The following is a 25,793-nucleotide window of genomic DNA, read 5'->3' as shown; positions in this document are numbered from 1 at the left end:
AAACCCGGGTGGTTGGAGAGTCATGACTCAAGGGAGAAAGACACGAGGTAGAATGGAGTGAGGAGCAGGGGTTAGACCACCCTGAGCCTTCTAGACTGTGATACGGTTTATGGATCATGCTCGCAGCCAGCCAAAGGATGGCCTGAAAGCCAGGAGACCTTAGGAGACTTGTAGGGAGTACAGCAAGAGCAGAGCTTGGACCCAGTGAGACAGAAGAACAAAATGCCTCTGCGGTAGAATGATTAGGACAAATAGAACGTGGTGGTGGGTTGCATGTAGAGGGGGTAGGATATGATGTCAAGAAGGGCTCCCAGGTTTCAGACGGGTGAAAGGAGGTGTCATTTTCTAGCACATGGAAGAAAGGAGAGGAGCACATTTGTGGGGGATGATTCCAGCTCTGTTTCAAGCAGGAGACCCTGAAGGCCCTTTCCCACTTGCCTCTTGTGATTTATTATCATCCTATTTACAGTTTCTACAACTCATATGACAGTGAAATCACCTTCCAGTATGCATATGTGCTTTCTTTCAGATAAGATAAAATGCGTTAGGGAGCAGAGACAGTATCACATGGCCTTCGGAATAGCTCACACTGCCCAGGACTGCTGTGCTATGCAGGGCACATCACTATAGGACCTAGGAACAAATGAGTGCATAATATTGGGATGTATGAATTTTTAGCCTTCAAAACATTGTGAAGTGACAGTTAATTATCGTTATTATTTTTTCAGAGGAAGGAAAACCAACTTCAGAGCCCACTGTGTTTGAAATTACTACCTTTTCATTCACCCTGATGAAACTCCCTGGGCTTTGGCAATATTTACACAAAGCAGCTGTTCTGTATAAAGATGCTTGTGCTAACCTCCCGCCCCAGGATATCACAGAGGAAAAGTTACGATGATCGCATCCCTAACCCACTCCCATTCAAAATTTCCAAGCTATGACTTTTGCAAATGGTCTGAACTTGCCATTAAGGTAAGTAAATTTCATTCAATTAAAACGAACCACAGGAGCCAGCCATCAGGCCACATAGGAAGTGGTGAGACAGTGGTAGCTGAAGCTAATCATGAGATCATGGTTTCTAACTCCTCACTCTGCAGAAGTTGGTTCTGTGATAGAAGACCTCACACCTGGCCACAGCCAAACAGCCCCAGGCAATGTACAGCGAGGCCTGGGGCCAGGCGGGAAGACCCACAGAATGTGACATCTGCCCATGTCCCACACCTGATGGACCTCCAGAGGGAGTGTATCATTAGCAATTTCATGGCTCACCCTGATGCTTCTGATAGTTTCTCCTGAGCAGGAAGCCAGGGAGTGGGGGAAAAAAGTGGCAGGGAAGAGGCATCAAAACTACCGTTACCATCAAAGCAAGGGGAGGAAAGGTAACACTCATTATTTTCCTCCCACCATCCAACGGCCTTCACATATGTGAGCCTCTCTGTGCCTGTTTCTTCTTCTGCAAAATGCGGATAATAGTGTCCCCCTAATGGTTGTTACATATGGCTGTGGTGGATCCCATCTGAAACCCAGGCTTAAGGAGCAGCCCTTCTCTGAGATGTCACTGTTCCCAGGGCAGAGGATAAAGAGGGATGAGGGGGACCAAGTATCTGCTCAGAAGGGGCTCAGGTCACTTCCACTTACATCTCATTGGTCACACTCAGTCACCCAATGAACCTAATGTCAATGGGAAAAGGAGGACACTCTTTCCCCAGGGATGACTCTGTGGGAAAGGGCAGCAATCACTCAGTCTACAACAGGGACTTTCAATAGCTCACCCAGGTTGCACAGATTTCAAAAAGTCAGGATTCAAACCCATGCCTGACTAGTGCAAAAGTCTTTCTGTGGTGCTGTCCAGCGATCCCTCCCTCTTCCTTTCTTCCTCCTTCTCCACCATTTATCACAACTATGTCTGCATATGGGACACCTGGCTGGCTCAGTTGGTAGAGCATGTGACTCTTGATCTCAGGGTCATGAGTTCGCCCAGAGTCACAAGCCAAGACAGCCATGTCCAGGATATAGCCCATTCTCTTCAAGCTGTAGGTGCCCATTTTTTCATTTCCTGACCTGTAAGATGAGATAAACCAATGCATTTCTTTTTTTTCCATTTTTTAAAATTTAAATTCAATTAATGAACATACAATGTATTATTGATGTCACAGGTAGAGTTCAGTCATTCATCAGTCTTATATAATATCCAGTGCTCATTGCATCACATGGCCTCCTTAATGTCCATCACCCAGTTATCCCATCCCCCCACCTCCCTCCCCTCCAGCAACCCTCAGTTTGTTTCCTATGATTAAGAGTCTTTCATGGTTTTCCTCCCTCTCTGATGACTTCCCATTCAGTTTTCCCTCCCTTTCCCTATGATCCTTTGCACTGTTTCTTATATTCCACATATGAGTGAAACCATATGATAGTTGCCTTTCTCTGATTCACTTACTTCTCCCAGCATTACACCCTCCAGTTCCAACCACTTTAATGTAAATGGTAAATATTTATCCTTTCTGATGGCTGAGTAATATTCCTATATATATGTGTGTGTATAGGAGTATATATATGTATACATGTATATGTATTGTGTATATATGTGTATATATATATATGTATATATATTGCTATATATGTGTGTGTGTGTGTGTCTACATATATATATGACATCTTCTTATCCATTCATCTGTGATGGACATCTGGGCTTTTTCCATAGTTTGGCTATTGTGGACATTGCTGCTATAAACATTGGGGTGCATGTGCCCCTTCAGATCACATTTGTATCTTTGGGGCAATACCCATAGTGCAATTGCTGGGTCATAGGGTAGCTCTATTTTCAACTTTTTGAGGAACTTCCATACTGTTTTCCAGAGTGGCTGCACCAGCTTGCATTCCTCCCAATAGTGTAAAAGGGTTCTCCTTTCTCCACATCCTCACCAATAGCTGCCGTTTCCTAATTTATTAATTTTAGCCATTCTGACTGGTGTGAGGTGTTATCTCATTGTGGTCTTGATTTGTATTTCCCTGATGCCGGATGATGTTGAGCATTTTTTCATGTGTCTGTTGGCCATTTATATGTCCTCTTTGGAGAAATCTCTGTTCATGTCTTCTGCCCATTTCTTGATTGGATTATTTGTTCTTTGGGTGTTGAGTTTGGTAAGTTCTTTATAAACTTTGGATACTATCCCTTTATCTGATATGTCATTTGCAAATATCTTCTCCCATTCTGTTGGTTGTCTTTTGGCTTTGTCGACTATTTCCTTTGCTGTGCAAAAACTTATCTTAATGAAGTCCCAATAGTTCATTTTTGTCTTTGTTTCCCTTGCCTTTGGAGACATGTCTGGCAAGAAGTTGCTGTAGCCGAGGTCGAAGAGGTTGCTGCCTCTGTTCTCCTCTAGGATTTTGATGGATTCCTGTCTCACATTTATGTCCTTCATCCATTTTGAGTCTATTTTTCTGTATGGTATAAGGAAATGGTCCAGTTTCATTCTTCCGCATGTGGCTGTCCGATTTTCCCAACACCATTTGTTGAAGAGACTGTCTTTTTTCCATTGGATAGTCTTTCTTGTTTTGTAGAAAATTAGTTGACCATAGAGTACAGGATTCATTTCTGGGTTCTTTATTCTCTTCCATTGATCTATGTGTCCTTTTTTATGCCAGTACCATGCTGTCTTGATGATTACGGCTTTGTAATAGAGCTTGAAGTCCAGAATTGTGATGCCATCAGTTTTGGTTTTCTTTTTCAACTTTCCCTTAGCTATTTGGGGTCTTTTCTGGTTCCATACAAATTTTGGCATTATTTGTTCCAGTTCTGTGAAAAAAGTTGATGGTATTTTGATAGCGATTGCGTTGAATGTGTAGATTGCTCTAGGTAACATAGACATTTTAACAATATTTATTCTTCCAATCCATGACGTGGAACGTATTTCCATTTCTTTAATGAGTGTTCTATAGTTTTCTGAGTACAGATCCTTTGCCTCTTTGGTTAGGCTTATTCCTAGATATCTTACAGTTTGGGGGGCACTTATAAATGTGATCGACTCCTTAATTTCTCCTTCTTCTGTCTCATTGTTAGTGTATAGAAATGCAACTAATTTCTGTGCATTGATTTTATATCCTGCCACTTTGCTGAATTCCTGTATGAGTTCTAGAAATTTTGGGGTGGAGTCTTTGGGTTTTCCACATAGAGTATCACATCACCCGCAAAAAGTGAAGGTTTGACTTCTTTGCTGATTCAGATATCTTTTATTTCTTTTTGTTGTCTGATTGCTGAGACCAGGGCTTCTTGTACTATGTTGAACAGCAGTGGTGAAAGTGGGCATCCCTGCCATGTTCCTGACCTCAGAGGAAAAGCTCTCAGTTTTTCCCCATTGAGAATGATATTCGCTAGTTAGTTTTTATGATATTCGTAGTTAGCTTTTATGATATTGAGGTATGTTCCCTCTATCTCTACACTGTGAAGAATTTCAACCAAGAAAGGATGCTGTACTCTCTCAAATGCTTTTTCTGCATCTATTGAGAGGATCATGTGGTTCTTATCCTTTCTTTTATATATGTGGTGTATCACACTGATTGATTTGTGGATGTTGAACCACCCTTGCAGACCAGGAATAAATTACACTTGGTCGTGGTGGAAAATGTACTGTTGGATCCTATTGGCTAGTATTTTGGGGAGAATTTTTGCATCCATGTTCTTCAGGGATATTGATCTGTAATTCTCCTTTTTGGTGGGGTCCTTGTCTGGTTTGGGGAGCAAGGTAATTCTGGCCTCATAGAAGGAGTTTGAAGTTTTCCTTCCATTTCCATTTTTTGAAACAGCTTCAGAAGAATAGGTATTAGTTCTTCTTTAAATGTTTGGTAGAATTCCCCTGGGAAGCCATCTGGCCCTGGGTTCTTGTTTGTTGGGAAATTTTTGATTACTGCTTCAATTTCCTGGGTGGTTATGGGTCTGTTAAGGTTTTCTATTTCTTCCTGTTTCAGTTTTGGTAGTTTATACATCTCTAGGAATGCATCCATTTCTTCCACATTGCCTAATTTGTTGGCACATAGTTGCTCATAATACATTCTTATAATTGTATTTCTTTGGTGTTGGTTATGATCTCTCTTCTTTCATTCATGATTTTATTTATTTGGGTCCTTTCTCTTTTCTTTTGGATAAGTCTGGCCAGGGGTTTATCAATCTTATTAATTCTTTCAAAGAACCAGCTCCTAGTTTTGTTGATCTGTTCTACTGTTCTTTTGGTTTCTATTTCATTGATTTCTGCTCTAATCTTTATCATTTCTCTTCTCCTGCTGGGTTTAGGCTTTATTTGCTGTTCTTTGTCCAGCTCCTTTAAGTGTAAAGTTAGATTGTGTATCTGAGACCTTTCTTGTTTCTTGAAAAAGACTTACAGTGCTGTATACTTCCCTCTTAGGACTGCCTTTGCTGCATCCCAAAGATTTTGAACACTTGTGCTTTCATTTTCATTTCCATGAAATTTTTTAATTCTTCTTTAATTTCCTGGTTGACCCATTCATTCTTGAGAAGGATGCTCTCTAGCCTCCATGTATTTGAGTTATTTCCAAGTTTCCTCTTGTGATTGAGTTCCAGTTTCAAAGCATTGTGGTCCAAAAATATACAGGGAATGATCCCAATCTTTTGGTACCAGTTGAGACCTGATTAATGACCCAGTATGTGATCTATTCTGGAGAATGTTCCATGTGCACTAAAGAAGAATGTGTATTCTGTTGCTTTAGGATGGAGTGTTCTGAATATATCTGTGAAGTCCATCTGGTCCAGTGTGTCATTCAAAGCCCTTATTTCCTTATTGATCTTCTGCTTAGATGATCTGTCCATTGCAGTGACTAGGGCGTTAAAGTCCCCTACTATTATTGTATTATTATCACTGTGTTTCTTTAATTTTGTTATTAATTGGTTTATATAATTGGCTGCTCCCATGTTAGGGGCATAAATATTTACAATTGTTAGATCTTCTTGTTGGATTGACCCTTTAATTATGATATAGTATCCTTCCTCATCTCTTACTACAGTCTTTGGTTTTAAATCTAATTTGTCTGATATAGGATTGCCACTCCAGCTTTTTTTTGATGTCCATTAGCATGATAAATGGTTTTCCACCCCCTCACTTTAAATCTGGTGGTATCTTTGAGTCTATAATGAGTCTCTTGCAGGCAGCATATTAGTGGGTCTTGCTTTTTTATCCAACCTGATACCCTGTGTCTTTTGATTGGGGCATTTAGCCCATTGACATTCAGAGTAATTATTGAAAGATACAAATTTAGTACCATTGTATTACTGTAAAGTGACTATTTCTGTATATTGTCTCTGTTCCTTTCTGGTCTATGTTACTTTTGGTCTCTCTCGTCACTTAAAGGATCCCTTTTAATATTTCTTGTAGGACTGGCTTCGTGATCACAAATTCTTTTAGTTTCTTTCCTGGAAGCTTTTTATCACTCCTATTTTGAATGACATCCTAGCTGGATAAAGTAGTCTTAGCTGTGTATTTTTCTCATTTAGCGCCCTGAATATATCATGTCAGTCCTTTCTGGCCTGCCAGACCTCTGTGGATAGGTCTGCACCAATCTAATGTTTCTAGCCTTGTAGGTTATGGACCTCTTGTCCTGAGCTGCTTTCAGGATTTTCTCTTTGTCTCTGAGTTTTGTAAGTTTTACTACTAGATGTCAGGGGGTTGACCTATTTTTATTGATTTTGAGGGGGGTTCTCTGTGCCTGCTTGACTTGGATACCTGTTCCTTTCCCCAGATTAGGGAAGTTCTCCACTATAATTTGCCCCAATATACCTTCTGTCCCCCTCTCTCTTTCCTCTTCCTCTGGGATCCCAATTATTCTAATATTGTTCTGCTTTATCACTTATCTCTCAAATTCTTTCCTCATGATCCAGTACTTACTTATCTCTCTTTTTCTCAGCTTCTTTATTCTCCATCCTTTTCTCTTCTATTTTCACTAATTCTCTCTTCTGCCTCATTTACCCTAGCAATTAGGGCCTCCATTTTTTTTATTGCACCTCATTAATAGCCTTTTTGATTTTAGTTCTTGTATTTCTCCAGAAAGGGATTCTCTAGTATCTTCTATGTTTTTTTTTCAAGCCCAGCTAGTATCTTTATATTGTTATTCTGAACTCTAGTTCCAACATCTTACTTATGTCCATACTGATTAGGTCCCTGGCAGCAGTCAGTACTGCCTCTTGTTCTCTTTTTTGAGGTGAGATTTTCTGTCTTGTCATTATGTCCAGAGAAGAATAGATAAATGAGAGAACAAAATACTAAAATGGCAACAATGACCCTAGAGAAATATACACTAAACAAATCAGAAGAGACCCAAAACCAAAAAAATAAATAAATAATTTTTTTAAAAAACTTAAAAATTAATTAATTAATTAATTAAAAAAACAAAAAAAAACAAAAGAAAGAAAAAAGAAGTGAATATAATTAGACAGGTGAACGGAATAAAGCAATACACTGGATCCTGAATTTTCATCTGTTTGTTAGAAAATTAGATCCCAAAATTGTAAAGAAAGAAAAACTTGTATGTGTAAAAAATAAAATTAAATACAATGAAAGGATAGAATGTAACTGTAAAAATGAAAATTAAAAGACTAGAAAAAACAAAAAAAACACAACAAAAAAAATGGAAGGGATATGGACAGGTGAAAAGAACAGAGCAATACACTATCTCTTGAGTGTATTTTGGTTAGTTTATTAGAAGAAACTACATCTCCAAATTGTAAAGAAAGAAAAACTTACATATACACCAAAATAAAATTAAACACATTGAAAGGATAGAATGTAACTGTAAAGATGAAAATTTAAAAAGACTTTAACCAAAAAAAAAAAAAAAGGAAGGAAAGAAAGAAAAAAGAAAAGAAAAAGAGAATATGGTTTTATTTTATTTTTTTTTATTTTTTTTAAAGATTTTTATTTATTTATTTGACAGAGATAGAGACAGCCAGCGAGAGAGGGAACACAAGCAGGGGGAGTAGGAGAGGAAGAAACAGGCTCATAGCAGAGGAGCCTGATGTGGGGCTCGATCCCATAACGCCAGGATCACGCCCTGAGCCGAAGGCAGACGCTTAACCGCTGTGCCACACAGGCACCCCCAGAAAAAGAGAATATGATCAGACAGATGAATAGAACAGAGCCATACATTAGATTTTGGGTGTATTTTGTTCTGTTAGAAGAAACTGCATCCCAAAATTATAATGAAGAAAAACATATATATACAAAAATAAAATTTAATACAATGAAGGGATAGAATTTAATTGTAAAAATGAAAATTAAAAAAGATTTTTAAAAAAGAGTTGATGGAATAAGAAATTGGTTGTATAAAGGAAAGAGAAAAAAAATAAATTAAAATTGAAAGCCTAAAGAATCATGGAGGAAAAAAACCATGAGTTCTATGTGCTGTATTCCCCTGGCACTGGAGTTTTGCAGTTCTCATTGATCGATAAACTTGGTCTTGGCTGGATGTTCTTGCTGATCTTCTGGGGGAGGGGCCTGTTGCTTTGATTCTGGAGTGTATTTGCAAAGGCTAAATTGCATAACCCTTTCCAGGGGCCAGGCTAAGTAATCTGCTCTAGTTTGCTGTAGTAGCTTTTGTTCCCTGAAGGCTTTCCAAGCAGCTTTAGAAGGTGAGAATGAAAATGGCAGCCTCCCAATCTCTGGCCATGAAGCTGAGAGCTTGGGCCCCACTCCTCAGTGAGCCCTCAGAGAAAAGCAGTCAATCACTCCTATCTCCCTGGTCTCCAGCCACACTCTGTGCTCACCCAGCCAGTGACTGACTGTGTCTATCTCAGGCACATGACCCCATTTCGAGTCTCCAAACCCTGCAGACTCCTGCGGAATGCTCCCATGCCACTCCTCCAGGGACAGGAAGGGGGGCGTCTCACCCATTCTGCCGCTTTTTGGGCCCCTGCTCGGAGAGTAGTCACCCAACTGTGCTGCAGTTCATGGCTTATGGCAACCCTGAGTTGAGAGCCCACTTCTGGGCTGTTTGTAGCCGGCTTGCCCATTCCAATGCCTGGGAACTCTGCCACACTCAGGCACCCCCCAGTTTTCCTGTAATTCCAAGGATCCTGAGACCACATTGTCCCACCCAGGGTTTGGCCCCTGCTTAGCCACCTGAGTGGGACCAGGCAGGGATGTCCCTCCCCAGAGCAGACTTCTAAAAGTTCTGATTTTGTGGGGTGCCTGGGTGGCTCAGTCATTAAGCGTCTGCCTTCGGCTCAGGGTGTGGTCCCAGGGTCCTGGGATCAAGCCCTGCATCGGGCTCCCTGCTCCACTGGGAGCCTGCTTCTTCCTCTCCCACTCCCCCTGCTTGTGTTCCCTCTCTCTCTCTGGCTGTCTCTCTCTCTGTCAAATAAATAAATAAAATCTTTTAAAAAAATAAAATAAAATAAAAAATAAAAGTTCTGATTTTGTGATCCAGTGCAATATTGCTTTCCAGTAGCCAGTTTATGGAGGCTCCCTCCCCACCCCACCCCCAGCAGTTTATCTTCCCATATATCTTCTCAGATTCACTTCTCCACACCTCCTACCTTCCAGAAAGTGGTTGCTTTTCTATTTGTAGAGGTGCAGCTATTTTTTTCTTAGATCTCTGGTTGAGTTCGCAAGTGTTTAGAATGATTTGATAGCTATCTAGTTGAATTCCTGGGACCAGATGAAATGAAGGTCTCCTACTCCTCCACCATCTTGGACTTTCTAATCCAATGCATTTCAATTCATCAAGCATTTACTACATGTCAAGACTTAGGATTTTTATTATCTCATTTCACTTCCCATGATTACATCAAGGAGTAAAATCACATAGATCATTAATGTAACCCAGCCCATTAGTATAAGGGTTTTTAGTCCATCCCTTGAACTCACCTAACAAGTTGTATAATCACACACACACACGCACGCACGCACACACACACACACGTTTTCTAAGATATGGAAATTTATTTTTAAGTTCCCTTTCAGTATTGGATTAATAAAGCAGAAGCTTTATCTTCCACTGATCAATTATTTTTACCTCTGAGTTTTCATCAGTAAAGCACAACCCATCAGTCTGAATAGCCAGTGTTTGAAGTAGTTGTGTTCCAGACATTTCTAGGGCCAAGTAACTCATGCTAACCAGGAAAGCCTATTTCAGCCCCTCCTCTTTTCCAAAAGCATCCCCCCAGGTTGCCTTACTTGTTTGGTCTTCAACTTCGAGAACACAAAGGGCAAGTCAAGTCCCTCTTATCCTTCTTGGCCCTCAAATGTTTGAAGATACAGCCACATTTCACCACTATAAGAAAACTCTCTACTCCCTTTGCCCATTCATTCTACACACAGCTTGGCTCCAGGACCCTTGCTGACCTGACCATAGCCCGAGCACTGGGTTCTTTGCCCCAACACGAGATAGTCTTTGCCTCAGAGTGGCAGCAGCATCTTGACTATCCCCGCATTTCTGGCACTGAGTGCAGGTGCAACGTGTGGCAGGCTCTCAGAAATGCTTGCTGTTGACATGTGTTTGGGCTGAATGCCCAGGGGGCTGTCTGTCATTAGGACTGTCTCTATAGCTGAGGTAAGGGCTATGGCCTTTCACACTGGCTTTCCAAAGCTCAACAGCACCCTCACCTAAAGGAAAAAAATATGAAACAGTTGAACACGGTGAAGGAACACAAGGAGGATGGTAGGGAGGAGGGGAAATGCCATAGACTTAGGGCAATGAAAGTAGAAAAAGACACAGCAAATGACACTTGCCATCTGTTCGTGTGCTACTTCTCACTAAAAACCCCTTCACTCGCCCTGAGAAATGAGCATTGAGAAGTTTCCATTTTACTCACCATCCAGTGGGCACCTGAGGGAAGGCCCTATCCACCTGCCAGGGCCAAACAATCCCGTGGCATCGGGAGTCCCTCCACCGCTCTCCCTCCTAAATTGTAAGCCTGAGGCCAGTTATCGAGGCGCCATCCTTGAGTGGCAGGTCAGATGGCTCATGTCCCATCACTGGCCTCACAGGAATCTTTGGTGTTCTTTTTTTATTCCTTAACTCATTAAGTCATGCCCTCCAGACTCCCTTGCCTCAACGTGTTGGAGAGAAGAGCCTACCTCACCGGAAAAGGGGGTGCTTCTGATCTGACGAAAGGATTTCAAGGTGGATGGGAGAAAATAGAGAATTAACAGAGAAGTTTTTAAAAATTTTAGAGATTTTTTAATATAATCACATCCTTCCTTTTAATTTATGACCTGCTGAAGGAACAGCCACAGTCAGCCATGTGAGTATTAACCAGGTTACCAGGAGAGAGAGGCTCCCCAGGGGGGCTGGAAGCACAGTTCCATCTCCGCCCATCCTTTCCGTCCCACCCTGTTCCAAGTGCTCTGAAATTAGGCTGACCCATCAGGCTCTTCCAGGTGTACAAAGTGACCCAAATGAAAGCCTTCTCCCTCATAGCAGGGAAGCAGAGGAAGGCTGTGTTTCTCTTAGTTTTTCATCTGGGTTTCTTAGTGGAGGGGAAAGAACTGCTTGTTATCATTTTCAAATGGCTGATGGGAGAATATATGACTGAAGGGACTGGGCAAGGGGTGGGAGCAGGGCGCAGGGAAGGGGGGACTCCACATGGGAGGGGCACTTGGTCTCCTCGCCTGTGCCCCCGGCTGGCTCAGCATACTGGGGAGAGTGTGGTGACTGCAGGTTTTATTATCATTCAGGTGTGGTAAAGCCAACAGATTAGGAGATGATTGCCCTTGAAAAGACAGTTGGTTACAGTTCCTGAGAAGAGGGGACATGCCACGCCATGAGGGAGGGGCCCATGGGGAGGCACAGGGCCAGGCAGGAGGCGGAGGGAGTAAGGCGGGAACTGGGCAAGAGCCTTTGTTGTCATTTCTGTGGGAAGGAAAAGATGAGGCAGGGCAGGCAGGTTTAGGCTAACCTGATCCCTTTCAAGGCTTTGAGCCATAGGGGCTGTCCCTTGTTGTCAGGCACCTAGCTCTTGGGTGATTAGGACAAGGGAATAGTGGCCCAGAGTGTGAGAGCCCAGTAAGGGGGGTGGGAAGGGGCTCTGGCTTGGCTGGTTTGCATGTGAAAGATGTGCCGCCCCGGGTGAGTTGTTTACTCTCACTAGGAATTGGCTACGCCTGGGTGGGCCAGTCACTCCAGGATCAGCATGTCCCCAAGAAGTCAGAGCATCAGAATATAGAAAATAGAAGACTGTGGTTACTACAGAGAAGGAGGTATTTTGATGAAGCCTACGAGATAATAAAATGTGAACTGACCAAAACTTTACTGAAAATCCTAAATCAGCCTGCTTTTCATCTGAAAATTTGCATCATATCTTGTTTGTCCTTCCCTTTCATCTCTCCATAGCACGCAGAAATCCTGTGGTGGGGAAGCCTCGGGAAACCATGAAGGTGTTTGTTGGCATGACGGCTAGTGTGGAAGAGAGACATTACCTCTGTGCGGGTACTTATGCATCCATCCAGGCTGCGATCCATCCTGGTCCCAAATGGGCCCTTAAGACAGCAGATACTCAAACACAATGTATCTCCACTCTCCACACAAGTGTTGCCCCATCCAAGGTTTGCTGGTTTGCTGGGATTCTGGAGTGACAAGCTTATCAGGTCAATGTGACAGCCATCATCAGCTACACCACTTCACGCCTCTCTGAAAGAATGAGTCAGCAGAGTCCAACAGACATCACAACTTGAGGAAGAATGGCGCTCATGGCTTCTATGACACAGCTTTGATGTGACAGCCCTGCCATGTATTCAGTCCAAAACCGCGGCCCTGGTGATTTCTCCACAGCCCCATCCTAGACTTTTCTCCCAGCATGGGAGAGTTCAGCTAATTCCATGATTCTGGAGCTTGGCTTATTTGCTAAGTAAATACTGGAATCAAATGGCAGAGCTGCTCTTCGGTCGGCCTTGCTGTGCAGGCAGAGGTGATAAGCAAACTTCAGAACTTCAGAACTGTGGCGAGAACCATACCTGGGAGCAGCGCTGTGCCCACCAACCTGTGCTAGTGGAAGACTGTGAGGAGAGACACACGCCACAGAAGAAGCCTCACTGAGGGGTCTGGGGAATGGCTCAACATAATGGAAAGCATCTCCTTCCCCACCGAGTGGCTGGAAAGATGGTAGATAGAGGCCCCTGTCTGCTCCAGAGAAAACCAGCCTTCGTTTCCCTGCTCCCCACTCTCCCCAGCCCCTCCCTGTAGGGTGCCAGATGGGCCCTGACCAATGTCATCCCATATCAACGATCTCTGACTGTGAGCAAACCTCAACCCATTCTGATCTTTGGTTAATTCGTGTTTTAGTAAGTGTAATGATTAAGCCACCTCCTCTAACAAACCCGTTCATGGGAGTTTAAGAATTTCAGTGACTGGGGCGCCTGGGTGGCACAGCGGTTGGCCGTCTGCCTTCGGCTCGGGGCGTGATCCCGGCGTTGTGGGATCGAGCCCCACATCGGGCTCCTCTGCTGGGAGCCTGCTTCTTCCTCTCCCACTCCCCCTGCTTGTGTTCCCTCTCTCCCTGGCTGTCTCTATCTCTGTCGAATGAATAAATAAAATCTTTAAAAAAAAAAAAGAATTTCAGTGACTACATTGGGAACATCTGTGAGTGGACATAGACGAGAGAAGTCTACCCCTATGAAGAGAAGGACAGAGCGGGTGAAGATGAAGAGAAAGGAGGTCAAAGGGGGCCTGGCATAGATATTCCCTTCCTGGAGGTGGGTTGTCTCAGGTGGCCAAACGTGCGTCTGCAACGCAGCCATCTGGGGCTCCCCTGGGAGAGTCGTCAGATGTACCCCAGGGGCCCTGGCCACTGTCCAGCCTTGCCTGCATGTGTGGTCACTTGGAGTTGCCGTCAGAACAGTCCCTCGGTGTCTGTGGTCCTGTCAGTGCAGTCCCAGGACCAGAGTGTCCCTTTCTGTCAGTCACCTTTTTCATACCTGCCCTGAATTCTGCTACCAAACTCTGTTACATGGTCGCTTTCTTCTCTGCACACAGCGCATTCCCTCATGGCCTCTCTACTGGAAGGCCCCTTCTGTTATTGCTCTCCAGATTTTCCTTTTTTTAAAAAGATTAATTTATTTATTTGAGACAGAGAGAGGGCATGAGTGGGGAGAAAGGCGGAGGGAGAGGAAGAAGCAGACTCCAGCTGAGCAGGGAGCCTGACCCCAGGATCATGACCTGAGCCCTAGGCAGACACTTAACCACCCAGGCACCCCTGATCTCCATATTTTCTGTGTCTTCCCCAATAGTCCCATTCCTTCCCATCTTAAATTCTAACTTGGCCCATTCCTTCTACTTAGAAGGAGCATTAACATAACCCAGTTTTGACTGCTCGGCCCAGCACGGACTACTCTCTACCATTGTATGCTTTCCGGGGAGGATTTGGCTATCAAATCATTCATCCCTTTGATCCATAATCCTTATCCCACTCCCTGTGGCTTTCCCGTCCAAAGAGGGCCCATGGTGGCTAGGGGACATTGCCTGTAGAGAGAAAGACTCACAATTCCTTCTCCTTCTTCTCTTCAATGTCTCTGTTGAAGCAACAATCACTGTCATGAGAATAAGTGTATCAGGGAACCTGTGTGTAAACGTATGACTTTGAGACTTCCAAAATTTGCCTATGCTGTGTTCTCTGCCGGACATTCCCTTTTCCGCATCTTGACTGGCCTGGCCCCTCTTGACTGTCTAAGTCCTATTTCATTTTAATACCCAGCTACAATTTTACCATCTGTATGAAAAGGCCCTCCCTGCCTCCCTGAGCCAGTCCGTGGGGCTCCATAAGAACTTGTCCATGCTCCTAGACCGTCTCAGTCCATCCTCTATTACGCTTGTACATGTGCCCCCACCTCTTCCGCTGGGCTGTGTGAGTCCTGAGGCCCGTGCTGCCCTAGTTGCCCTGCTGCTCTAGAGCCTTCCCCAGTGCGCTGAATACCTTACCTCAGTTGCTCTGTATTGGGCTCACGGGTGGAGACAGAAAAAGTGGTAACTATCAGTGTTATGTGTGTGTGTGTGAGGGGATGTGGGGCAATAAGAGAGTGCCTTAACCCCTCCCATAAGCCTCAGTTTCCTCACCTGTAAAATAGGTGTTAGGATGACAATACCTATGTCTCTGTCATGGAGGAGGTACAAGAATTAAAGGAGTTAATATGGGCATATTTCACTCCATTTACTGGTCTTTGCAGACACTACATTTTTTTACAAATTGAAGGTTTGTGACAACCCTGCATTGAGCAAGCCTCTCAGCCCCATTTTTCCAACAGCATTTGCTCACTTCATGTCTCTGTATCACCATTTGGTAGTTCTCAGACTATTTCAACCTTTTTCATTATTATTATGTTTGGTTTGGTGATCTGTGATATTACTGAAAGCTCAGATGACGGTTGGCATTTTTTACCAATAAAGTGTTTTTTAATTTAGGCATATACATCATTTTTTAAAAGATTTTATTTTTAAGTAATCTCCGTACCCAATGTGGGGCTCGAACTCACAACCCCGAGATCAAGAGTCACATGTTCCACTGACTGAGCCAGCCAGGCGCCCCAAGGTATATGCACACTTAATAGACCACAGTATAGTCTATATATAACTTATACATGCACTGAGAAACCAAAAAATTCATTGGACTCGTTTTATTGCAACGTTCTCCTTATTGCGGTGGTGTGGAGCCGAATCTGCAATATCTCCAGGGTATGCCTGTATACATAAAGCACTTAACCCAGTGCCTGGAACTGGCACCTAATAAATGTTCAGTAAACGTTAACTGTCCTTGGCTTAGAGGGACAGATGAGACTTACATGGGCCAACTTTGACTCCTTAACATGATAAGGAGGGGTGCAATAATATGTTATCCTAAAAATTTAAGGCTCACTTACTGATCATTTCAATATTTGTTTTCTCAAACCATAGAGCACCCTCACCCCCCACTTCCCTTTTCTCCAGTGGTGAAATGATCAAAAGTGGGATAAGGTGGGCTGGGTGTGAGAGGAAAAGTAAAAACAGATTCAGAATAATGGAAGGGCTGGAGAAAGTGTATAGAACAGGGTGCAGAATGGGACAAGCAAGACTCAGGTTGGAGGACCCCTTTTAATTCCTGCTCCATCTGTGTGTCTCTTTACAAGTTTCTTTATTCTTTTTAACCTCAGTGTCTTGATCTGTGAAATGGGGATGAGGAAGCTAGAATAACCTCTCAGGTATCTTTAATTCTACAAGAAATCCTAGGATTCTAATCCTAAATGTAATCTCCATATATGGTCATTCTATGCTGGAAAAATAACAAACGTGTTATTTCTTCTACCGGCAGCCTTGGATGTGAGCAAGCTAGGAAAACAAACAAAAGCAAAATAAAAATAAGAATAGTACTTTTTTAAAGATTTATTTGTCAGAGAGTGAGAGAGAGCATAAGCAGGGGGAGTGGCAGGCAGAGGGAGAAGCAGGCTCCCTGTTGAGCAAGGAGCCCGATGTGGGACTCAGTCCCAGGACTGTGGGATCATGACCTGAGCTAAAGGCAGACACTTAACCGACTGAGCCAGGGATCCCAATAATAGTAATTTTTTAAAGAAAGAAAAAAAAAAACACGAAAACAAACCATAATCAGCCTTGACCTGGGCTAGGAAGTATTTTTGCATTATTTACAAAGCTGTTCCTATTTTATAATAAAATAGTGCTTTTATAATAAACAGTATTTATCTATTCTAATTTTTATAATAAAAGTTTTTATAATAAACACTATAATAAAATATTATTTTATAATAAAATAATAAAAATATGTATACTATTTTATCATATCATATTTATATTATAAAAAATATATATATACATAGTTATATGTATCATAAGTATGTATATATGATGGTTTTCATAATGGCTTCTCGCCAGTACATCATTTTAAATAAAAATCCTAACTCTGAGCACTATAAAAACCCTGGACCCATTTTCCAGGAGGTAATCCACTTAGAAGAGATCGGACTTCCCCTGGACGTTTCGCCCTGGGAGAAGCATCAGCAGAGAGCAGCCAGCTCCTTAATGACTCAGGTGTTGAATTCTTGCTCTTTGGGATCTAGCACTGCTCAGTTTTTCTGTGGTTCTTTTTTACTGGCCAGATTCAGAGGCGTGGGGCCGTGCCTACAACACACCAGGTCGGTGGGTGCTACAAAAATGCCTCTTACTATACCACACCTGCTCCCAAGGAGCTCCCTGGGTTTCTCACCTCATTTCCCATTAATCCTCTCCAATCCCCCTGGGGTAGCAGGAGGGGCTGGGTGCAATTAGCCCGGACCTGGATTTATAGTTGGGGTTGGGGAGAAGGAAGTGGCCGTCACTCTGCCACCATTAGCAGCAAAGAAAGGACTATCTCGCCGGCCTTTCAAATCTCAGAGCACACAGCTGCGTCCTGGGAGCCACCGGGCTTCCCCTGCTGCCTGCTCGGATTATTCATGCAGAAATGGAGCTCCCTACTCAGGATCATGCATGTGCCTCTGAGGCTAAATCAGATTCTGGTGTCGTGTTATTGAAACAAAAATCTTTTGATTTTTTAGAATTTAAACAAAGCCAACCACATTTTGATGTCCCCAAACCAGACAGAAGTTCGTGTCTCAGAAATTTTCCATGTTTGAGGATGTTTTATTTGGAAAGTTCTGAGCCTGCGAGGAATTCTTTTTGGAAAGTCTCTCCCAGCTAGGAAGCAGTAAGAACTGTAGCTGCAAATCTCGACTGCTGTTTTTTTAAATTGCAGTAAAATATATTTAACACAAAATTTACCATTTTAACAATTTTAATTGTTCAGTGGCATTCACATCCTTGTGCCACTATCTCCAGAACTCTTTCATCCTGCAAAACTGAAACTCGGTCCCCATGAACCTCCAACTCCCCGTTCCTCCCTGACCCTGGCAACCACCATTCTATTTTCTATCTCTATGAATTGGACTCCTGTAGGTACCCCATATGAGTCAAATCATACAGAATTTGTTGTTTTGCAACTGACTTATTTCACTCAACATAACGTTCTCCAGGTTCATCCATATTGTAGCATGTGTCAGAATTTCCTTCCTTTTAAGGCTAAATATATTCCATTGTATGGATAGACCACATTTTGTCCATCTACTGATCTGTCGATGGACGTTTGTACTGCTTCCCTTGCAACTTTAAATCAGATATTTCCCATTGGCCTTATTTCCTTTCAAATGAAAATTTTGTTCTAATAGCACTTAATATATGCCAGCCAAAACTGTTTTTCTTTCATTTTGATTTTTTAAGAAGGTCGAAATTCCAACCGTGTTCGTAAGTTGGATTAATACTTGAAAGTCTTTGAATTTTTCATCTAACCAATCCATGTAACCCTCTCCTTACTTCTACTACCAGCAGCTATGTAGAGATTGGGTCAAGATTAAAATCTGCAGACCCACTGGGAGTTCTTTAAATAATTGAGATAAGATATGAGTAAGGTCTGACCAAGGGTGTACATGATTGAGACAGGAGGGGTGGGGCCGATATGAGAGGAGTTTGAAGATGAGGAAGTAAGCTGACAGTGGAAATGAGGGAAAGGACAGAATCCAAGACAGCTCATCTGTGGGCACGAGGAACCAGACATCCTACTTGATTAGAAGTGTATAAAAGAGAATTAAGCAGAGTCCTAAGAAGCCTCTAAACTAGTATATGCTTCATAGAGCGTATTGATCCTGGGGCTTCGGGATAAAATCAAATGGCTGCATTTTGTGGCTTTCATTTTGGCTGCTAAGAGTCTTCTTTTCCACCTTGGTATTTCCTCCTTGATATTTCTACTGTTCTCAAAATGGGTAGAATTGCCAAATAACCGAGTGTCAGGTGATTATAGTACTCCCTCTCTGTTCTGTTCTGCATATGACACATCGTTTTCTGTCTTCAAATTCATCCTAGATTCTCCACTTACTTTATACACAATTATTTACAGCACAATAGGGTGTAGGGTTTTCTGCTTTTATAAAGAAAGTGTTCTGTGAATGGAGGCTTTACTACAAAGCTAATGAAGAGAAATCTTCAGAGTCCCTCACTTACTTAAACCTTTCCAAAGCCCTGAAAGAGGCTCTAACAGTTTTGTAATAGTAGTTTTGTATTATTTTTTTAATGAGAGTCCACAGCTTTTATAAACTTAAGCCCTTCAAAATCTGAACTTGGCCTATCTGTGAGTCAGGGCTGAGCTGGAAGGCCAGGAGCTTGAGACACCTTTTCTCAAGGATTTCTAAAGGTTTTTTCCATCTGACAAATGCAGAAAACCTTTGTCATTGAGTCAATGGTTCCATCTCCTACTACCCCCCACACACCAGCTACACCCCCATTTCCCTTTCCAAGTCTTTCCCACTGTTTATAGAACATTTTCAAAAACAGACTCGCTCAGCAAAAATGAAACAACAACAACATGAGACAATTGCCTCTGTTGAGATGAAACTCTGTTGTTGGATTTTTAAATTTTGCTCAATTTTTCCTCAAATCACCTCAATTCTAGTTGTCCTCCTACCTCAGTCTGGCAAACTGGATGGGGAGTCAGCCCCAGCACCCCCTCTCATCCTTGTCCTTTGCACACGTGCGTACATCACCCTGGCAGGCCACACGTGTGCTTCTCTCAATCCACAGACATAAGGATAAATCAAATCATCCCTTGCAGAGAGAAATTGGGTCCTGAGCAGCAAGCCTATGGATAATCCATGTGCATTTTTAATGTCCTCTTCTCCCTTTTAACACCATCTTTCTACCCAGACACCCTCCATCCTTGGAACAATGGGAAACAAAAGCCCCTTCCCCTTGGCCCTGTTAGCTGCCTCCCAGCAGTTGGGCTCTAAAGGAGACAGGGGGGAAAGCAGCTGGCAGGGGGATCAAGTGCTGGGATGGGCGGGGGAGGCAGAGAAAGCCCCCCTCCCTGCCACCCTGTGGGATGAAGGCCGGATTTTGGTGACAGATCACCATAATCACTGCCTTCAGAGAGAAAGAAAGGCGAACAATAAAAATCTATATTTTCAATGAATAAAACACAACCAGATTCACTTGGGGAAGGTGAAAGAATGAGTGGGTTTGTAAAGTGATGTGCTTCCCTCGCACAGCTCTCTGAAATTGCTCTGAGTTGCCCCAGTGATAAGAGGCCCTGGTGCTGATTTTCAGGGTTTGGGTTGTGTTAACCCAGGTAAACTCCTGAACACCCCAAAAGCCATCTGGAAAAGGACTTTATACTTTTCTATATCCAAAAATTGAGCATAGATGAGGAGGAAGAGAGAGGCTCCCACAGCTGGGAAGTCCTTGCCCCAGCTCATCCCCCAACACAATGAGAATCTCCTGACCACTACACACTTTCCATCAAAGACTCCCTGAGGAAGTGGAAGAGCTTAGAGAGCACAACTTTGTCACATACCATCAATAAAGTACACTGTACCCAGCCAAAAAATAATTGAAGAGATACGGTCTTTCTTAGGAAAAGCCAACTACATTCAACTATGTTTTATAACTTTGAATTTTTTAATTAAAATATAAGATACATAAAATGCACAAATCAAAAATATACAGTTTAATAGGTATTCACAAAATTAATACACCAAAAAAAAAACAGAATAGTATACAGAAATGCAACCAAGAGACTAACATAATATAATAAAAAATCATTAAAAAAAAAAAAAGAAATGCAACCAAGAAAGTGAAGCCAAAGCCCTCCCCTGACCCTTTCCTACTCACTTTCTCCTTCCCTGCCACCCAAGCTAGTCATACTCCTAATATCTAATAAAACTTGCCTCTTTTTGAATTTTATCTAAATGGAGCCATATAGTGTGAATTCTTCTATTTCGGATGTATTTTGCTCACACCGTATTTGTGAGATTCTTGTATGATTTGCATGTAGCAGTAGTTTGTCCACTTTCATGGGTGTATAGTATTCCATTGATGACCATACCACAATTTACTTTTTCATTCTACCATTGATGGAAATTTGAATCATTTCAAGTACTGCGACAGCATTCTTATCCATGTCTTTGGGAACATAAATAAGCATTTTGGGGGAATATTTCTAGAAATGAGATTACTGGATCATAGGTTATCTTTAAATTCAGCTTTACTAGAAATTGAAAATCAACCAAACCAACTCATTATTCAATGAGTTTTTGTGAAACAGTACCAAGAGCAAAGCACTCTTTTTGACCTTGAAGGAAATACAGAAATAAAGACAAGATAAGGCCCCTCCTTCCAAGAATTACAATATGGTCAAGAATCACTTATAAAAGAGTGAAGAGATTCTACAATTTATTTGACTGAGCACCAAATTGATGGTATTGATACCAAGTGTCATAGAACCAAAATCATAGGTAGGAGAGAACACCTAGGTCTCTTTCCTTCTTACAACAGTGATGAAATGGCTTTTGCAGGAAAATACAGGCATGTTCATTGAGTTAATCCCTTTTGTGAAACTCTGTAGCCCCCAAAGCACTTACTCTTTCATTCTGCTTTTTCTGATTTTGATTCTCACCCCACATGTAGAAGGCCAAAGTACCAACAGACCAGGAAAATTGAAAAATAATAAAATAACATAGAGATTTCTTCTTACAGAAATTTCAGACAAGTTATTAGAATCAACTCTCCTTGTGAAAACAATCAACATTTTAGATTAAATATTAAAAACCTATCCTTAACAACACGAAATAACTAATAAAATAGTGAGGAACTAACTACCAGGCCAAAGCCTATGGCAAATGGGAAACTCAGAAACAAACAGAAGGGCTGAAGCTGCTTCTGCCCTAGGTCTTTTACCAAGCTGGGCATGCCTTCACTTTTGGCAGATTTGAGGGACAAGGATTCAAGACCCAGTGCTTACCGTACGTGGGAAATCTAATACCTTCTGGTATTAGAATTACTAGAATCTTACCAGAATCTAAGGATACTTCCTCCATAGAAGTTGGGACTTCAGATGTCTACAGCCGTGGGGTAAAGATAAACTAGAAATAAAACCACCTCCACTTTCCACCTCTCAGAAACCGTAGGTAAAGTTGCCTCAGTGCTAAGCAGAGCAGAGGAAAAAATAAAAACAATAACTGCTTTAAGAAGTTGTGATTGCAAGCTGACTCTCATAAGGATGTGCATCGTGGGGGCGCCTGGGTGGCGCAGTCGTTAAGCGTCTGCCTTCAGCTCAGGACGTGATCCCGGCCTTCTGGGATCAAGTCCCACATTGGGCTCCTCCGCTGGGAGCCTGCTTCTTCCTCTCCCACTCCCCTGCTGTGTTCCCTCTCTCGCTGGCTGTCTCTCTGTCACATAAATTAAAAAAAAAAAAATCTTTAAAAAAAAAAAAAAGGATGTGCATCATGGCCTCACATTACCTGGGTGGTACAGAAAACCTCACACTGTGAAATTTATTTTAATATGGACCCAAACTGGTAGTGCCTGGGGTCTTTCTTCAGCATAGGTCCATAAACACTCTTATAGGGACAATGAGCAGTACACAGTCAAAAATAACCAAGCACATAAGGAAATGAAACATTATAAACAAAAAACACCCAAAACAATAAACAGAACAAATACGCCTTTAATATTTAGATACTGGAATTATCAGACAAAGATTATCGAGCAATGATGTTTTTGTGTTTAAAGAAATGAAACAGGTTTGAAAATATCTGCAAGCAACAAGAATCTATAAAAAAAATGACCCAGCATATCTGAAAAAGAACCAAATAGAACTTCTAGCAATACAAAACAATGTCCAAAATTTTAAATTCCTTTGGTAGATTTAATGGCAGATCAACACAACTAAAGAGAGAATGGTTATATTTCATAAAATCCAGGACAACAAAAGATGCATCACTATTTCATGAACATTAATAAAAACAAATGTCTCCAATTAAACTATAGCATAATCCTTTCTTCTCTCAAAATTTTTAATTTATACTTCCTGAAAGAGCTTACACATTTTAAAAAATTTATACTGAAATATCACATCTGTGCAAGCATAAAAAGGAAAATATGATTGAAATAAACTGGTTAAAATGGTCCTAGAAATTTTTTGCAGCCAGAATCTGATTTTTTTGGGTCATTTTAACTCAGTTAAATGACTGTGTTTTTCTCAAGCTTGTGATGCAGCATTTCTTAGAAAGTGCCCCATGGTTGTTTATAGGACCTTCTCCTAAGCCCTTAAGACCCATTCTGCAAGTTTTGATTCTGGTGCTTCCATGGTCTTACCGGAAATGATCAGTTTATAAAATGTTTTCCACTGAAATTCAATTCCATGGAAAAGCTTTAGACAATGCCTGGGACTCATATTTCTTCCTTCTTCAGATTGTCCTTTTTTTGTTGATTGGAACATTCAAGTCCTTCAGTGGTCCAGTCAATGCCACCAAGAATAACAACCACATTCACACCTAGACAGTGGCAGTAAAAACCATCAATGCTAACATACAGTCTTCTTTCAGGATGTTAAAATGTGAAGAAGAAAAAAAATCTATGTATCTTAAAATGGATAAAATATGGTAGATGAAGACCTGCTCAGAAATTTTTGATGTCTCCTTACTTTTATGGCAGCCAGTCTGCGGGGCTTTGAGACTCTTTTGCCTTATAACCCCTCCGCCAATTCTCACCTCCTTGGCTCTTCCTTGGGGCCTGGGCTGAGGCTCAGGTGCTCCCGTCCTTGATGAGGGGAAGCTGTGTCCAACTGTGCAGTAGAAACCCAGCCCTCCTGCTCCCTCCTCATTCTCGCCCACCTCCCTTCCTGCTCCTCTTGTCATGGCTTCCAGCCATCTGGGCTCCCTGCTGTTGCCACTGCCTGAGCCTTATTCTCTTACTCCCTGTAAATGATGCTCACTTTCCATTTTCTCTGTCAGCAATAATGCCTCCTAACCCAAGTTAGTACCTTCTCCTGGTCCCAACGTGCCTGCCAGTGTTGGAACACGTCTTGGTGTCAGGAGGTCCAACTCAACACTGCTCAGACTCTTCTAGGAGCCTGGCCTCCCTTAGTACTTGTTAGTTGACTACCTTGTGAAGCTTCACTAGCTCCTTAGTACTGAAGGCAAGAGCTAATGCATAGATGAACATTTTATCAAGTGATAGTCATGAACTGAGTACCTTTTGGCCAACAAATATTTCTTAAATTTCTGCTCTCAGGCTGTGTGAGCAGAGCTCCTAAAAGGACCCTCCAGAGCTGAGTCACCTGGCCCTGGTCCTCCAAGAATACTCATTAGAGTGTACCCCCAACTGTGAGAACAATGCACAATGGCATTTTTAAAGTCCTTGGACAGTGTTTGAAATAGCACACTTAAATTTTAATAATGTATTTGGTAGATCTGATAGAAATAATTCATAATGACATTTCAATTGTAATTTTTCCCCTTTTACAACTGATTCGGGTTTCAATTTTCAACATAGGACAGTTATCTTCTCATCTTATTATAGATCCTGTGGAAATAAGATCCTGAATGAGCCTTCTTTGTATAGAGTTATGTAAAAGATCTATCAGATGTTCAAAAAGTTGCTTTTACATGTCATTTATACATTGTTTCTTCCATTCATAATTGAGTCAAGGGAAGCACGAATTTTCGATTGGCCAGTCTTTTCAGAAATAGAACATTTGCTTGCACACTCTCCCTCTCCAGCCTGAGACATCTTTCTGAGCCATGAACTCATATGGAGTTTGATGGGTCACATGAAAGAATGGTTTAAGGTCTATCTATTAACTTTTTCCTCTTGCTGTAACAAATTACCTCAAACCTGGTGGCTTAAACAACACAAAGGCATCATCTTACATTTCTGATGGTCAGAAGTCTGACACAGTTCTCACTGGGCTACAGTCAAGGTGACAACAGGGCTGCATTTGTTCTGGAGGCTCTAGGGGAGAGTCCATTTCCCTGACTTCTCCAACTTCTCCAGGGGCCTGCACTTCTTTGCTCACTGCCCCTTTCCTCTTTCAAAGCCAGCAACGCCGCGTCTCTGATTGTTCTTCCAGAGGTACGTCCCCCTCGGACCCTCTTCCTCCACTTTTAAGGACCCCCATGATTGCACTGGGCCCACCCGGATAATCCAAGATAATTTCCCCTTCTTAAGGTCAGCTTATTGGCAACCTTAATTCACCTTTGCCATGAAACAGAATGCATTCACGGGTCCCAGGGATCGGAATGTGGCTCTCTCTGGGGAGGCATTACTCTGCTTCTCTCGGTCTGGATAACATAGGAACCGGGCGGGCATGAAGAAGAGGAGAGCATCCACCTGAGAACCTCTTCCCGGCCCAAGCACACACACAGAAAAGAGCAACGGCAGAATTCTTCTTGGGGGTATTTGCTGAATATCAAGAACCTGTTAGTGACGAGAGTTGGTAGGTCACCGTCAGTGACCTAGGTTTGTGACAAGAGTGTCCAGGCGCTCTTGCTTCCCAAGAATGTCATCCTCACAGCAGATGCACCAGTCCACTGAGCCTCATACCTCCGGTTTGGTTTAAAATGCGCAGAACGCCCCCTGGATCTCAAAGGGGTTAGATATCAGGATTGGAGAAGGTTTTTGAAACTGGAAAGGTTGAGAACTCGACAAACTCTCCTTTATCATTCAAATTCTGCTCAAATTGAGCAACTTACCAAGTTGCCTCCATGCCACCCTGTTCGTTGTGGAGGGAACATGGTGACTCTGTTTTGTACTCTGCATTAAGCAGGGTAGAGTCACAGAGAAGACAAGCACGCTTGCTAGTTGAAGCAAAGAAGATTTATTTAGGGTTTTTAATGGTTTACAGGATCAGTGGGAGAGCTGAGGAAACAGACTGGAGGCCAAGCTTCTAGGAACGACACCCAAAGCCACACTACAGAACTGGCCACCAAAGTTGTTGCAGCTGCTGCTACTCT

Source organism: Ursus maritimus, unplaced genomic scaffold (genome assembly GCF_017311325.1).
Source record: "Ursus maritimus isolate PB19 unplaced genomic scaffold, ASM1731132v1 scaffold_7, whole genome shotgun sequence".
NCBI classification, from domain to species: domain Eukaryota; kingdom Metazoa; phylum Chordata; class Mammalia; order Carnivora; family Ursidae; genus Ursus; species Ursus maritimus.
This window is presented reverse-complemented; position numbering follows the sequence as displayed.